The sequence below is a fragment of the Bombina bombina genome, chromosome 1 (genome assembly GCF_027579735.1).
Source record: "Bombina bombina isolate aBomBom1 chromosome 1, aBomBom1.pri, whole genome shotgun sequence".
In the NCBI taxonomy this organism is placed as follows: Eukaryota; Metazoa; Chordata; class Amphibia; order Anura; family Bombinatoridae; genus Bombina; species Bombina bombina.
In genome coordinates, this window is record NC_069499.1 from 594813361 (window position 1) to 594829979 (window position 16619).

Below are 16619 nucleotides of genomic sequence, written 5' to 3' on the forward strand. Positions count from 1 at the left end.
ATACATTTTTATTGAGGTATAGTACGTAATATAACAGACATGCAAAATTTTGAATGGTGCGTGAATACAAAACGGCAGGATTATATAAAATATATTGACAGGAATACATTATCCTTCTGTTACATCACAGATTAGTTTGAATATGCACAAAATGAATCTTGCATTTTCAATTTTTGTTTTGCTTTGAAGTAATTTACAACCATATAAAACGTATTTTATAACATAAGTAGAAATAAGATTACTAGACATTTTAAGCTTGCAATTTACTTTTTTTTATTTGTTTAATTTTTAGGATTCTTTTTCCTCATGTGGAACCCAAACCAAGGTGAGATACCCCACATGATCCTTATAAGCCTCCTTCAACCAGAAACTACAGATTTACATGTTAACGGCTAGATTTGGAGTTCGGCGGTAAAAGGGCTGTTAACGCTCCGCGGGTTTTTTTCTGGCCGCACCATAAATTTAACTCTGGTATCGAGAGTTCAAACAAATGCTGCGTTAGGCTCCAAAAAAGGAGCGTAGAGCATATTTACCGCAAATGCAACTCTCGATACCAGAGTTGCTTACTGACGCGGCCGGCCTCAAAAACGTGCTCGTGCACGATTCTCCCATAGGAAACAATGGGGCTGTTTGAGCTGAAAAAAAACCTAACACCTGCAAAAAAGCAGCGTTCAGCTCCTAACGCAGCCCCATTGTTTCCTATGGGGAAACACTTCCTACGTCTGCACCTAACACTCTAACATGTACCCCGAGTCTAAACACCCCTAACCTTACACTTATTAACCCCTAATCTGCCGCCCCCGCTATCGCTGACCCCTGCATTACACTTTTAACCCCTAATCTTCCGCTCCGTAAACCGCCGCCACCTACGTTATCCCTATGTACCCCTAATCTGCTGCCCTAACATCGCCGACCCCTATGTTATATTTATTAACCCCTAATCTGCCCCCCACAACGTCGCCGACACCTGCCTACACTTATTAACCCCTAATCTGCCGAGCGGACCTGAGCGCTACTATAATAAAGTTATTAACCCCTAATCCGCCTCACTAACCCTATCATAAATAGTATTAACCCCTAATCTGCCCTCCCTAACATCGCCGACACCTACCTTCAATTATTAACCCCTAATCTGCCGACCGGAGCTCACCGCTATTCTAATAAATGTATTAACCCCTAAAGCTAAGTCTAACCCTAACACTAACACCCCCCTAAGTTAAATATAATTTTTATCTAACGAAATAAATTAACTCTTATTAAATAAATGATTCCTATTTAAAGCTAAATACTTACCTGTAAAATAAATCCTAATATAGCTACAATATAAATTACATTTATATTATAGCTATTTTAGGATTAATATTTATTTTACAGGCAACTTTGTAATTATTTTAACCAGGTACAATAGCTATTAAATAGTTAAGAACTATTTAATAGTTACCTAGTTAAAATAATTACAAATTTACCTGTAAAATAAATCCTAACCTAAGATATAATTAAACCTAACACTACCCTATCAATAAAATAATTAAATAAACTACCTACAATTACCTACAATAGAATGCGAGCTCAATCTGATTGGCTGATTGGATCAGCCAATCGGATTGAACTTGATTCTGATTGGCTGATTCCATCAGCCAATCAGAAAATTCCTACCTTAATTCCGATTGGCTGATAGAATCCTATCAGCCAATCGGAATTCGAGGGACGCCATCTTGGATGACGTCCCTTAAAGGAACCGTCATTCGTCGTCTAGTCGTCGGAAGAAGAGGATGGATCCGCGCTGGAGGTCTTCAAGATGGAGCCGGTCGTCATCGGATGGAAGAACATAGAAGATGCCGCTTGGAGAAGATGTTTGCCGGTCCGGATGTCCTCTTCTTGCCGGATAGGAGGAAGACTTTGGAGCACCGGATTATGGATCGCCAACCCCCGCTTGGGTTGGATGAAGATCTTGGAGCCAGGACGGATCGGTGATACCTGGATGGTGAAGACAAGGTAGGAAGATCTTCAGGGGATTAGTGTTAGGTTTATTTAAGGGGGTTTGGGTTAGATTAGGGGTATGTGGGTGGTGGGTTGTAATGTTGGGGGGGGGTATTGTATGTTTTTTTTTACAGGCAAAAGAGCTGAAATTCTTGGGGCATGCCCCGCAAAGGGCCCTGTTCAGGGCTGGTAAGGTAAAAGAGCTTGTAATTTTTGTATTTTAGAATAGGGTAGGGAATTTTTTATTTTGGGGGTCTTTGTTATTTTATTAGGGGGCTTAGAGTAGGTGTAATTAGTTTAAAATTGTTGTAATATTTTTCTTATGTTTGTAAATATTTTTTTATTTTCTGTAACTTAGTTCTTTTTTATTTTTTGTACTTTAGATAGTTTATTTAATTGTATTTATTTGTAGCAATTGTGTTTAATTAATTTATTGATAGTGTAGTGTTAGGTTAATTGTAGGTAATTGTAGGTAGTTTATTTAATTATTTTATTGATAGGGTAGTGTTAGGTTTAATTATATCTTAGGTTAGGATTTATTTTACAGGTAAATTTGTAATTATTTTAACTAGGTAACTATTAAATAGTTCTTAACTATTTAATAGCTATTGTACCTGGTTAAAATAATTACAAAGTTGCCTGTAAAATAAATATTAATCCTAAAATAGCTATAATATAAATGTAATTTATATTGTAGCTATATTAGGATTTATTTTACAGGTAAGTATTTAGCTTTAAATAGGAATCATTTATTTAATAAGAGTTAATTTATTTCGTTAGATAAAAATTATATTTAACTTAGGGGGGTGTTAGTGTTAGGGTTAGACTTAGCTTTAGGGGTTAATACATTTATTAGAATAGCGGTGAGCTCCGGTCGGCAGATTAGGGGTTAATAATTGAAGGTAGGTGTCGGCGATGTTAGGGAGGGCAGATTAGGGGTTAATACTATTTATGATAGGGTTAGTGAGGCGGATTAGGGGTTAATAACTTTATTATAGTAGCGCTCAGGTCCGCTCGGCAGATTAGGGGTTAATAAGTGTAGGCAGGTGTCGGCGACGTTGTGGGGGGCAGATTAGGGGTTAATAAATATAACATAGGGGTCGGCGATGTTAGGGCAGCAGATTAGGGGTACATAGGGATAACGTAGGTGGCGGCGATTTGCGGTCGGAAGATTAGAGGTTAATTATTTTAAGTAGCTTGCGGCGACGTTGTGGGGGGCAAGTTAGGGGTTAATAAATATAATATAGGGGTCGGCGGGGTTAGGGGCAGCAGATTAGGGGTACATAAGTATAACGTAGGTGGCGGTCGGCAGATTAGGGGTTAAAAATTTTAATCGAGTGGCGGCGATGTGGGGGGACCTCGGTTTAGGGGTACATAGGTAGTTTATGGGTGTTAGTGTACTTTAGGGTACAGTAGTTAAGAGCTTTATAAACCGGCGTTAGCCAGAAAGCTCTTAACTCCTGCTATTTTCAGGCGGCTGGAATCTTGTCGTTAGAGCTCTAACGCTCACTTCAGAAACGACTCTAAATACCAGCGTTAGAAAGATCCCATTGAAAAGATAGGCTACGCAAATGGCGTAGGGGGATCTGCGGTATGGAAAAGTCGCGGCTGAAAAGTGAGCGTTAGACCCTTTAATCACTGACTCCAAATACCAGCGGGCGGCCAAAACCAGCGTTAGGAGCCTCTAACGCTGGTTTTGACGGCTACCGCCGAACTCTAAATCTAGGCCTAAGATTATAGTATATTGAAAATAGATAAGTGTATAAAGCTCAATCTTTGCAGATCTTTGCGACATAATAAAACACCTACCAAGTGAACTGACAACAGCCATAGATTTCACTGACCAACCTTGTTTTTCAATAACTACAATAATACTATATATATAATTTACAATATCTCTTCCTTTTTTGTGAAACAAAATCCACAGCTTGACTGCTTTTAATGTGATTTACTTTTTTTATTTTATTTTTGAAGGGGAAATTTCCTTCCCTCTAGCCTTAAATGGTGACCTATGCCACTTTGAACAGTACTGTATAATGTAATACTATCCCCAAGAGACCTAATTTGACTAAATATTCCTCTTAGCTTAAACCTTTTTAATCCCCTTATCAATTTTGTTGTTTTTTCCAATTATTTTTCCTTGGAAAATACATATTTTTACATTTATTTATGTTATAGCTTATTTGCAATGACATTTTCTACTTTGTCAAATTGCTTTTGTAGACTGAGTGCATCCTGTTCTGATTGAATTATTTTACATAATTTAATATAATCAGTAAATCTGAAAACACTGCCCTATAATCTCTTGTCTTTGTCAAAAATTAACTAGTTTTTAAAAATAAGCCTAAAAGCAGACCCTGAAGAAGCCCACTTAGTTTAACCCGCAAAGTATGGTGCATTTACTAAAACTCTTTAATTCCTAACCTTCAACCAGTTGTTTGTTTTTAGCTATTTCCAGATTAAATATACTGAACGATAATCTCACATGTGGAGTCATATCAACAATCTTAAATCTTACTCTAATTTTGTTTTTAAAACAATGATACCACACCAGGTTTACAAAAACCCTATGGGACTATGCTTGAAGATGCAAAACTTTGGGAAATATAAGTTTGACTATTATAGACCTTAGTTCACTCAGAAAGCTAAAATATATTCCATGTGGATAAAATCTGATTTACAAGATTTGCTACATCCCTTATTTAGGGCTAGATTACAAGTGGACTATTGAATGTAAAACAGTGCCCAAGTTATATCAGTAGTGCTCTTATTCTTGCGCTTATATTACAAGTTGAATGTTTAAAGTTATCAATTGATCGAAAGCCTCAGACACGCTAATATATGGAGGTCAGATAGAATTCTATAGGGTGGGATAAAAACCCCTGTTATTTCTTTCGCACTAACCCGAAGGTACACTTGGCCAAATCTCTCTCTCTCTTTCTCTCTCTCTCTCTCTCTCTCTCTCTCTCTCTCTATATATATATATATATATATTGTCATGAAGACCTCATCATTTTAATTGTAAGGGGTTATCTTTTTATTTGTGTGGTAAATATTTTGTTTTCTGAGGACGTATGTCTCTGTGTATTTCCCTGTTTATCTTTAAAACCAGACCTCCTGATGTAAATAGCTTCTAAGTTCCACTTGACCAAATGTTATTGCATGTATCCAGAGTATTAATGCATCAAGTCAGTAAAGATATCAGCATAAGAGAAGTGATAAAAAACAGTATCCTTTACCCAGAGAGAGCCAAGGTCAATCAAAGGTGACACCCTGGGATATCTTATGAGATATTTTTATCACACTTATGTGGCTAGATGACCAGATATGATAGACATGTCATATTTGGTTTCAAAATAATCCGCATAGCATCACAGGGAAATTACCTATTTGTATATATGAATTGGATATACATAATGAAAATTATGAGTTGTACTATAATTCTCAGCATGGGTTTCAGAGTTTTTATAACCTGCCATAAAAGGGTGGGGTTTACTTCCCTGGCCCACTCAGAAAGGGGCCTGTCAGAAATCTTGACTTTAAAATTTTTTTTATTTAACTGTGATTTCAAAATAATAATTTTGTCCTTTTACATGGTAGGCTGTCTGTTACAGCATATTATGACTATCCTCCATTCCATCTCCCCGGAGGCAGGAAGTTATAGGCTGTGTAATATTTTATCCCTTTTGCTTTTGCAAACTGTTTTGTTGTGTGTTATTGTTTGTTAACCGTTTTTTTTTATATATTTGCACTGTGACTCTTTTTTTGCTCATAATAAATGTTACTTTAATAAGTTTTGCTTTTGTCTAATATTTGAACCACATTACTGAAAGAGACTGGCTATATTATTACTGCATTTTTTTAGATACATTTTTGCTAAATAACGCTTAATAATAATAATTGCTAAATTATGTTTTTAGTTTGTTAGTCTTGATTTTCCTTAAGTTTTTACATATAATAATAATCTTAGGTGGTGGCAGCAGAGCTAGTTCAGTGTGGGTGTCTAGTATAGACTAGAGAGTATCTGTTAACCCTTGCACCCACTGAACTAAGTCCCAGGCTTGCCTGGAGCTAGGCTGTGAGAAACTGGTAAAGGTGGAAATGATCGGTTAACCATTTCTGTAACTGGTTACAGATGCAGGTTTGCTTAACCCTGTACGTCACATATACATAGATACATAGATATAAATATATAAAGCAAAGTCCTGTGTAGGAATACACACCATATATCTAGTAGCAGGTGCCAGCGTGCAATGTCAAAACAGTATGTACTATGCAAAATAGGCAGCACTCACTGGTCATTTGTAAGTAAAATTTAGCTTTTAATAATACAAAAAGTTAAAATCTTGGGAAAAACATGACGTTTCGATGCCTAACTGGCATCTTTTTCAAATGTCCCAAAAGGTAAATCCAAAGTGGTTACACCAGCTATGTGGTGTTCCCCATGCTCCTCATTCTAAGTATATAATGAACAAGGATGTATAGGTGAAATTAGATCTAACCAGTTATAGTTATTTAATATGCATTTCAATTCTAAAAACTATTAAAATATAAAGTAAATGTAGTGAAGCAGAACATAATGTTAAAATTATATAATTTTTTGACGATAAATTGGATAAAGCTAAGTATATATTTTATAAATAAGATGGCAGCAGTGTTGGCTTCAAGATAAGGGCATGTATTCTTGGAGAGTAACCAAATGTTCACCCTTGTAAACATTCATAATTATCATATGCATTTGATTACATGGATAATAAAATAATGTATACATCTAATATGCACCAGCATTTTCTACTGTGCCAGATGTTTATCATACCCTCAAATACTCCATACATGACTCTGATATAACATAAATAATTGTAACTATTTTTCAGGACCCCCTGGTATGCAGCCTACATACCCAGCTCCTGGGTGTGCCCCTCCCCCTGGGTACTATCCAGGGCAGTGCCCCCCAAGATATGTTGCTCCTGCTCCACCCCCTCCTACAATAGTAATCCAGAATCCTTGCTCATGTGGAAATCATGGCTGTAATGGGCACCATCCCCATCCCCATCATCATGGAATATTTGGTCATCATCATCACCATCATCATGGCCATCATCACCACTAGAACTTTCAAGACAAACAAACATCGGCAGAGATCAGTGAGAACAAATTCCCTTAGATTATTCTAAGTTTATGGGGCTTTTCCTGGTACCTAATAATCTTATTAGTGATGTTACTTGAAGTACGTGTAGCACATTCCATATTTTAAGAGCCTCTTTTGGACCATGTTTTACCCAATAAGCTTCATATTTCTTATTAGTAATTTTCAACAGCATAATAATCCCATTAGCCCCAGTTAATTTCAAACAGAAATAATATGCAGCAACTGTCTAAAATGAACTGTTGGAAGCTGCTCTTGTTTTAAGACAAATCTCAGAAACAAATAATCTTCAACTTGCAGCTTTGGAGCAGGCTCGGGTGTGTTAATACGTCTGGAGCACTATATGGCAACATTGTGTACAACAATGTTTGTAAAAATGTTATAACTATAATACCCAAAACATATGCAAGCTTATAAGCCTTTTCAACCAATACTTCCTTGTCCCTTCAGGATTTCATATCATTTGCTTTTTGTAACCAATTAAGAACAAGATTGACATATTTTTAATAGGTCAACATAGGGCCAAACTTCTCTAATACCATTTAGTATACCTCTCAATATTTATAATTAAGAAATTGGGACTGGTGCGGTAGTGGAGTTTGGGTAGCTAAGGTTCAAGGCAGTGGTTTGTATGCAGGGTCTGTATGATCTTGGAGTGAGCATCACTCTGACCAACAAGCCTGTTTGGGACAGGGCAATAGTCCAGTTAGGAATGCTCTGGGTGGCCTCAAACACATAGAAAGTCAGCTTTAGGGCAACAATATGGGATATTTCTCACATCTTTCTTTATGTTTAGTTTCCATATAGGCCACCATTGGTCAAAGGTTGAGCAGTTGTGAGTTTTTAAATAAATTGGAAGAACTTAGCTTCCATTAAATGAAAATGAGTATAAAGGAACTTATGGGAATAGTGGGATCATGAGAGGTTGCTGGGTGGCCTCATCCCAAGATATAGAAGGTGGGGGGGGGGGCTATAAATGTTACAATTCCCTTCATAGACAACAAACTAATTCATGAAATGTATTTTCTTGGTCTAGACTCAAAAATTGTTAAGTGTTTAGAATATTGACTAGGATAGACAACAGAGTGTGTTAATAAATAGAGTGCATTCAGCAGAGGGGCAGTTAATCAGGGTCAGTTCTACTGCCTGTTTTGTTTTATTAGGGCTACAGGGTAAGGTATGCTTGTTTGCAGATTATACAAAAAAAAATTACAATAGAGTTGATGTTTTAGGGGGGTCAAATGAGAAGTGATGATATAAAAAGAAAAATGGAGGATCAAAAAATTGGAGAAACAATGGGAATCTAAAGAACTTCAGTGCAAAATTATGAATTTAGGAAAGACAAATCCAAATCTTAATTAAAGACTCTTCTTACTATTAGAAAAGAGGAATAGGACTTGAAAATTATTTTACATGATTTGAAATTTTGTAAATAATTAACACCTAGATTATGAGTTTTGCGTTAGAGGCTGTGCGGTGCTAATGAGCAGTTTATGCTCACCGTTCACTTACAGACAGCGCTGGTATTACGGGTTTTTACAAACCAGACAAGAAGTGAGCGCTGAGCAAAATTTTGCTCAGTACCGCACTCCAATACCAGCGCTGCTTATGTTAGCGGTGAGCTGGTGTAACGTGCTCATGCAGGATTTCCCCATGGGTATCAACGGGGAGAGCCGGCTGAAAAAAAGTCTTAACACCTGCAAAAAAGCAGCATAAAACTCCTTAACGCAGCCCCATTGATTCCTATGGGGAAATACATTTTCTGTCTACACCTAACACCCTAACATGAACCCCGAGTCTAAACACCCCTAATCTTACACTTATTAACCCCTAATCTGCCGCCCCCAACATCGCCGACGCCTACATTATAATTATTAACCCCTAATCTGCCTCTCCGGACACCGCCACCACCTACATTATACTTATGAACCCCTAATCTGCTGCCCCCAACATCGCCGACACCTACATTATATTTATTAACCCCTAATCTGCCACCCCAACGTCGCCGCCACTATATTAAAGTTATTAACCCCTAAACTTAAATATAATTAAAAGAAATCGAAATAAAAAATCCTATCATTAACTAAATTATTCCTATTTAAAACTAAATACTTACCTATAAAATAAACACAAAGCTAGCTACAATATAACTAATAGTTACATTGTAGCTAGGTTAGGGTTTATTTTTATTTTACAAGCAAGTTTGTATTTACTTAACTAGGTAGAATAGTTACTATATAGTTATTAACTATTTAATAACTACCTTGCTAAAATAAATACAAAAGTACCTGTAAAATAAAACCTAACCTAAGTTACAATTACACCTAACACTACACTACAATTAAATTAATTCTCTAAATTAAATACAATTAAATAAAATTATCTAAAGTACAAAAAAAAGCAAATACTAAATTACAGAAAATAAACAAATTACAAGATTTTTAAACTAATTACACCTAATCTATTCCCCCTAACAAAATAAAAAAGCCCCCCAAAATAAAAAGAAGCCCTACACTAAATTACAAATAGCCCTTAAAAGGGCCTTTTGCGGGGCATTGCCCCAAAGTAATCAGCTCTTTTACCTGTAAAAAAAAATTACAAATCCCCCCCAACATTAAAACCCACCACCCACACAACCAACCCTACTCTAAAACCCACCCAATACCCCCTTAAAAAAACCTAACACTAACCCCTTAAAGATCACCTTACCGGGAGAAGTCTTCATCCAACTGGACCGAAGTCCTCAACGAAGCAGGGAGAAGTCTTCATCCAAGCTGGGCGAAGTGGTCCTCCAGACGGGCAGAAGTCTTCATCCAGATGGCATCTTCTATCTTCATTCATCCGGCGGGGAGTGTGTCCATCTTCAAGACATCCGACGCAGAGCATCCTCTTCATCCGACGGCTCTTCTGGAATTAAGTTTCCTTTTAAATGACGTCATCCAAGATGGCATCCCTTCAATTACCACTGGCTGATAGAATTCTATCAGCCAATCGGAATTAAGGTAGAAAAAATCCTCAGCCAATAGGATTGAAGTTCAATCCTATTGGCTGATCCAATCAGCCAATCGGATTGAGCTGGCATTCTATTGGCTGTTCCAATCAGCCAATAGAATGCCAGCTCAATCCTATTGGCTGATTGCATCAGCCAATAGGATTTTTTCTACCTTAATTCCGATTGGCTGAATTCTATCAGCCAATTGGAATTGAAGGGACGCCATCTTGGATGACGTAATTTAAAGGAAACTTCATTCCGTCGGATAAAGAGGACGCTCCGCGTCGGATGTCTTGAAGATGGACCCGCTCCGTGCCGGATGGATGAAGATAGAAGATGCTGTCTGGATGAAGACTTCTGCCCGTCTGGAGGACCACTTCGCCTGGCTTGGATGAAGACTTCTCCCGGCTTCGTTGAGGACTTCGGTCAGGTTGGATGAAGACTTCTCCCGGTAAGGTGATCTTCAAGGAGTTAGTGTTAGTTTTTTTAAGGGGGTATTGGGTGGGTTTTAGAGTAGGGTTGGTTGTGTGGGTGGTGGGTTTTAATGTTGGGGGGGATTTGTAATTTTTTTACAGGTAAAAGAGCTAATTACTTTAGGGCAATGCCCCGCAAATAACCCTTTTAAGGGCTATTTGTAATTTAGTGTAGGGTAGGGTTTTTTATTGGGGGGGGTTATTTTGTTAGGGGGATTAGGTTAGGTGTAATTAGTTTAAAAATCTTGTAATTTGTTTATTATTTTCTGTAATTTAGTGGGGTTTTTTGTACTTTAGATAATTTAATTTAATTGTATGTAGTTGTATTTAATTTAGGGAATTAATTTAATTATAGTGTAGTGTTAGGTGTAATTGTAACTTAGGTTAGGTTTAATTTTACAGGTAAATTTGTCTTTATTTTAGCTAGGTAGTTATTAAATAGTTAATAACAAACTTGCCTGTAAAATAAAAATAAACCCTATGCTAGCTACAATGTAACTATTAGTTATATTGTAGCTATTTTAGGGTTTATTTTACAGGTAAGTATTTAGTTTTAAATAGGAATAATTTAGTTAATGATAGTAATTTTTATTTAGATTTAATTTAATTATATTTAAGTTAGGGGGGGTTAGGGTTAGACTTAGATTTAGGGGTTAATAACTTTAGTATAATGGCGGCGACGTTGGGGGCTGCAGATTAGGGCTTAATAAATGCAGGTAGGTGTCTGTGATGTTAGGGATGGCAGATTAGGGGTTAATAATATTTAACTAATGTTTGCGAGGCGGGAGTGCGGCGGTTTAGGGGTTAATATATTTATTATAGTGGCGGCGATGTCCGGTTCGGCAGATTAGGGGTTAAGAATTTTATTTTAGTGTTTGCGATGCGGTAGGGCCTTGGTTTAGCGTTTAATAGGTAGTTTATGGGTGTTAATGTACTTTTTAGCACTTTAGTTAAGAGTTTTATGCTAAGGCGTTGTAGTGTAAAATTCTTAACTACTGACTTTAATATGCGGTACCAGTCTTGACAGGAGAGGGTCTACCGCTCACTTTTTGGCAGACTCGTAATACCGGCGCTATGCAAGTCCCATTGAAAAAAAGAGGATACACAATTTACGTAAGTGGATTTGCGGCATTTCCAAGTCTGGCCAAAAAGGTGAGCGGTACACCTGTACCTGCAAGACTCGTAATGCCAGCGGGCGTTAAAAAGCAGCGTTAGGACCTCTTAACGCTGCTTTTTAAACCTAACGCACAACTCGTAATCTAGCCAATAGTATTGTTGTAGGTAAGGCCAGTATAGGTAGCAGGGCCGCCACTAGAAATTTTGGGGCCCCTGACTTAACCATTGATCCGCCCCCCCCCCCTCCTTTGACATGTGCAATTTTTGACCAAGTGACTAAAACGTATATGCACTTTATTCTTAAGTGTCTATTTAAACTTGGAAATGTTGTAAAGGTAGTAACATACAAACACACAGACACACTCATACACTGAAACACACACACACACATAAGGATTCACATGTAGACACTCTAGCAGACACTCAAAGAAACACGCTCAGACACAGACACCCAAACAGACACTCAGCACTTGTTTACATTGACCTGACAAGTGATGAGGTAAACTACAGTTTTGTAAAAATGAAGATTTAGGAAACAAAATATGGAGTTCTGATTATCTTTTTGTAAAGGAAGATGCCAACTAAATGAAGACAACAGCATGCAGTGGCTGAAAGGAAGGGCCCTGAACTGCCTAAACAATAATTTAAAGGTTAAATGGTAGATTGGTGACTTCCGGAAAGGTCTCATTGGTCTCAAAGTCTGTAGAAAGATGTGAATAATCAGTATTAAGGTCAAAATGTCCTAAAAAGGAACAGACAATGGACACATACACAAACTCAAACTTGCACATACACCCAAGGAAACACCGACAGAGACAGCCTCAGAAAACACAGAAAGACATACACACACAGAGAGACAACCACATAAAACACAAAGACATACATACACACACCCTCACAGAGACATCCTCAGAAAACACACACCCTCACAGAAACATCCACAGAAAACACACACCCTCACAGGAACATCCACAGAAAACACAGATATACATTCATACATACACACACACCCTCACAGAGACATCCACAGAAAACACAGACATACACACCCACCCTAACAGAGGCATCCAGAGAAAATACACAAAGACAAACATACACACACCCTCACAGAGACACCCATAGAAAAAAAAATACATACACACTCATAGAGTGTCATACTCTGCAAGGGAGCAGGTTCAGGAGTAAGGAGCTGTTGTGCAGAGGTGTCAGGTTTTGGGGTTATTGTGTTTTGTCTGCGTGAGTCTTTCCTTTTAGGCATAATTAAACAGGTACAACGTTTTAGGAAATAAAGGAGATGGTTTTATTTATAGGATAAAGCAAAGTAGAGATATGCAATTAGATAAGACAAAGTCTATAGGTTGTAGTATTAGGCAGGAATACAGTTCTTTGTAATAACAGGCAGGAATGCAGCGCTTTGTAATAACAAACAGGATATTTGCATATGCTGTAGACTGGAACTGTGTAATAACACTCAGGAATGCAGTGCTTTGTAATAACAAACAGAATACTTGCATATGCTGTAGACTGGAACTGTGTAATAACACGCAGGAATGTAGGGCCTTGTAATAACAAACAGGATATTTGCATATGCTGTAGACTGGAACTGTGTAATAATACTCAGGAATGCAGCCCTTTGCAATAACAAACAGAATACTTGCATATGCTGTAGACTGGAACTGTGTAATAACACGCAGGAATGCAGGGCCTTGTAATAACAAACAGGATAATTGCATATGCTGTAGAACTGGTACTTTAAGGAAAATTGCATAAACTGCAAACTGGTATTTTGTAGAAACAAACAGGATACTTGCATAGACTGCAATTTTGAACTTTGTAGAAACAAACAGGATATTTGCATAGACTGCAATTTGGAACTTTGTAGAAACAAACAGGATATTTGAATAGACTGCAATTTGGAACTTTGTAGAATCAAACAGGATATTTGCATAGACTGCAATTGAAACTTTGTAGTATCAGGAAACAAGCAAGCCAAAGTACCTGAGTCCGTCCTTAGGAAAGAGGGATTTTAGGCAAGATCAATTGCCAGGAAATCAGTCCCAAAATGAAACACAGTGCCAAGGGATTATCCAGAAGAGTAGTCAGTAATTGAAGCAGAAATCAGGAACCAGGAAATCCAACAAATCTGTATTTCACGCAGGATACAGGAGCAGGGAGTCTTTCAGAGTATCACTCTTAAGGTCAAGGCACAGAATTGCAAACAAACCTCCCAGATAAAGCAGGCTGCTGATTAAATGATTTGTTTCAGCTGGCAAGCAGGTGGAGCCAGAGAGCCACAGTTGCAGCAAACAGAAAAACACAATATTCTTTTCCTGTGATCAAGCCATCTGGTGGCATAGTGGTAAAACAACAGGCTGGGAAAGAACAACAGCATAAATAGAGACAGGTCCCAGGTTCAATTCCAGGCTGAACCATGACATAGAGACACAAACCAAAGCACAAAGACATAAACACAGACACCAACAGAAACACTCACAGGGGGAAACATTTATGCACCTTGCATCTCCTAAATCAATAGTGTGTGACATGCATGATAAAAAAATTGCAGAAATTAAGAGATCACCTTTTAAAGAATCATATTTGTAAATGTGCAAACAAAAATAATTCTGTGAATTCAAAATTGTACATTAATGATCTGGGTAGATGGCTTGATGAAGAAAAGTACTTTTAAAAGGTTGACATATGTTTGTTTGATTTTTCCCCATTTTCCCCAACCAAGAGCACCACTTCAAATATAGTGTACAAATGTTCCCATCTGTTAGCTGTACTTAGTTATGGACTTTGAAAATGCTGTACTTGATATGGTCTTGGTGGAACCATAAGCTGTGGTACTCATACCATTAGATATGGTTAAATGCAGGATTTAGGCCTGTTGGTATGTATTTCAAAGTTAAGTCAGCTGTAGTGTAAACTGAACAGTTTTAAGTTAACCTGTCTCATTTCAAACACTGAGCAATCTTAGTCTGAGAGTATAACATGTTATGCAGATGTAAAAATCTTAGATAAAATGCCTCCTTGATTCTGGAAAGTCCTTGCATAAAGGGGCAGTAAAATGGAATGTAATATATATATGTATGTATATATATAATGCATATCTGCTAAAAGGGCACCTACCATTTGTGTATTGAGGAGGAAATATTTCTGCATAGTTTTAAATATAGTATTTCTACAGCTCATAAATACACTGCTGCTAAAAAAAATGTGTTTTTATGGACCCCTGGCCCCACCATACAACTACTACCAAACTGAAGTTACAATCCGAAATTGCACAAAGAAATAAAAAAACATTTGCTAAGTAAGTCCTACCTCCTCTGCAAATGAAAGGGATCTGCCGTCTGACTCAGGCACACACTGTATAAACTAAAGCGACAAGTCTGTCTCACACTGTGCATAATGGTTTAGTCCTCTAAAATGCTAACACTTTACTCCTTGTAATAACATTTCCCATGTTCAATTAGCACTCTGCTGTAGTACCCACTGGTGGCTGCCAAAATTTAAAAAAAGTTCTTGCCTCACGGGGCCCCCCTGGCCCAAAGGGCCACTGACAGGAGTCACCCCTGTCACCCCCTGATGGCGGCCCTGATATGTAGAACCATATAAGTATTTTTAGCAGGAAATGCAGCATAAATAGTAAAGTTATTATGACACTTATCAGATCTCTCATCTTGAGTATTGTGTAAAGTTCAGGTGGCCATATCTCCAGAAGGATATAAATAAACTGGAATCTGTTCAAAGGAGGCTACTAAAATGGTACATGGTCTAAAAAACAAAAAGAAAGGCTCAATGACCTAAATATTTATAGCTTAGAAGAGAAACGGGAAAGAGGTGATATGATAGAAATGTTTCAGTAGACGTAATAAAGTTGAGGCTGTAAGAATTCTTCACAGAAAGAGCAACACCAGAGGGGTCATAATTTGAAGCTGAAGGGTAGCAGTTTCAAGTGTAATTTGTGAAAGCACTTCTTGACAGAAGGGTTTTTGATTCATGCAATAAAGAAAAAAAATGCCTTAAATAAGCATAAGGATGTCATACAAACTGATCAAGCTTACACCTTATTTTGAATGTGGGCAGACTTGTTGAGCCTATGGTTCCTATCTGCCATCAAAATATCATTTCTTTGTTCATATTTTTCTAAGTATATTTCCACATTATACTTCCAACAAAACCTGCATTTAAATTAATTTTCCTGTGTTTTATCTGTTTTCTGTTTAGGTGCCACACTTTCACACAATGTCATCTATTTGAAGATGCCTCCTAATGTAATGAAGAAAGCGGACCAAGAATGAATATATATATATATATATTTACAATGTATTAAAAAATTGCAATAAAGTGATTCGATATCTTAAAGCTGCAAGTAATATACGGTTATTAATGATCCCTTACGCACACCAAAAACACCAAACAGTATATCCAAAAGGGATTATTATATTATTATAACTTACTAAAGTAGGGAACGGACTGTACATTCTATAAAGCTGGACAACTTGGCACAAAAAACATAAGAATAAAAGCATACATTAACTATTTACATGGATATAAGAGGGTGAGCCCTGAATTAAAGGGCTTCCATAAAATTGTTTGCTGTGTTTGTTCTTCTGCACAACACTGATCATATGCACCAGTCAAGTTGTCCAACAACCTCACTTTGTATATCTATGTAACATAATGCACAATGTTACCGGTTACCGCTAGTATATTTCTGAGGATGCAAACACACATTGAATACAATATATTTCTATCTTATTTAGGGCTAGATTACAAGTGGCGCGTTAACTAATGCGCACAAGCAAAAAGGGGTTTATTGCAGGTCTTTGAACGCATCTGAAGTAGCGAGCATAATACAAGTTGAAAGTAAACACATTTGCTTGAGTGCAATAGAATTTAACAAAGC

At 37.3% G+C, this 16619-nt stretch overlaps 1 long non-coding RNA gene across 1 annotated transcript; it reads left to right on the forward strand.

Moving 5' to 3' along the window:
* The first annotated feature begins 284 nt into the window (after positions 1–284).
* On the forward strand, positions 285–16075 carry LOC128638910 (uncharacterized). The gene is made up of 3 exons (XR_008399130.1): positions 285–325; positions 6855–7124; positions 15938–16075. It is a non-coding gene; the product is annotated as an uncharacterized LOC128638910 (long non-coding RNA).
* Positions 16076–16619: the final 544 nt, after the last annotated feature.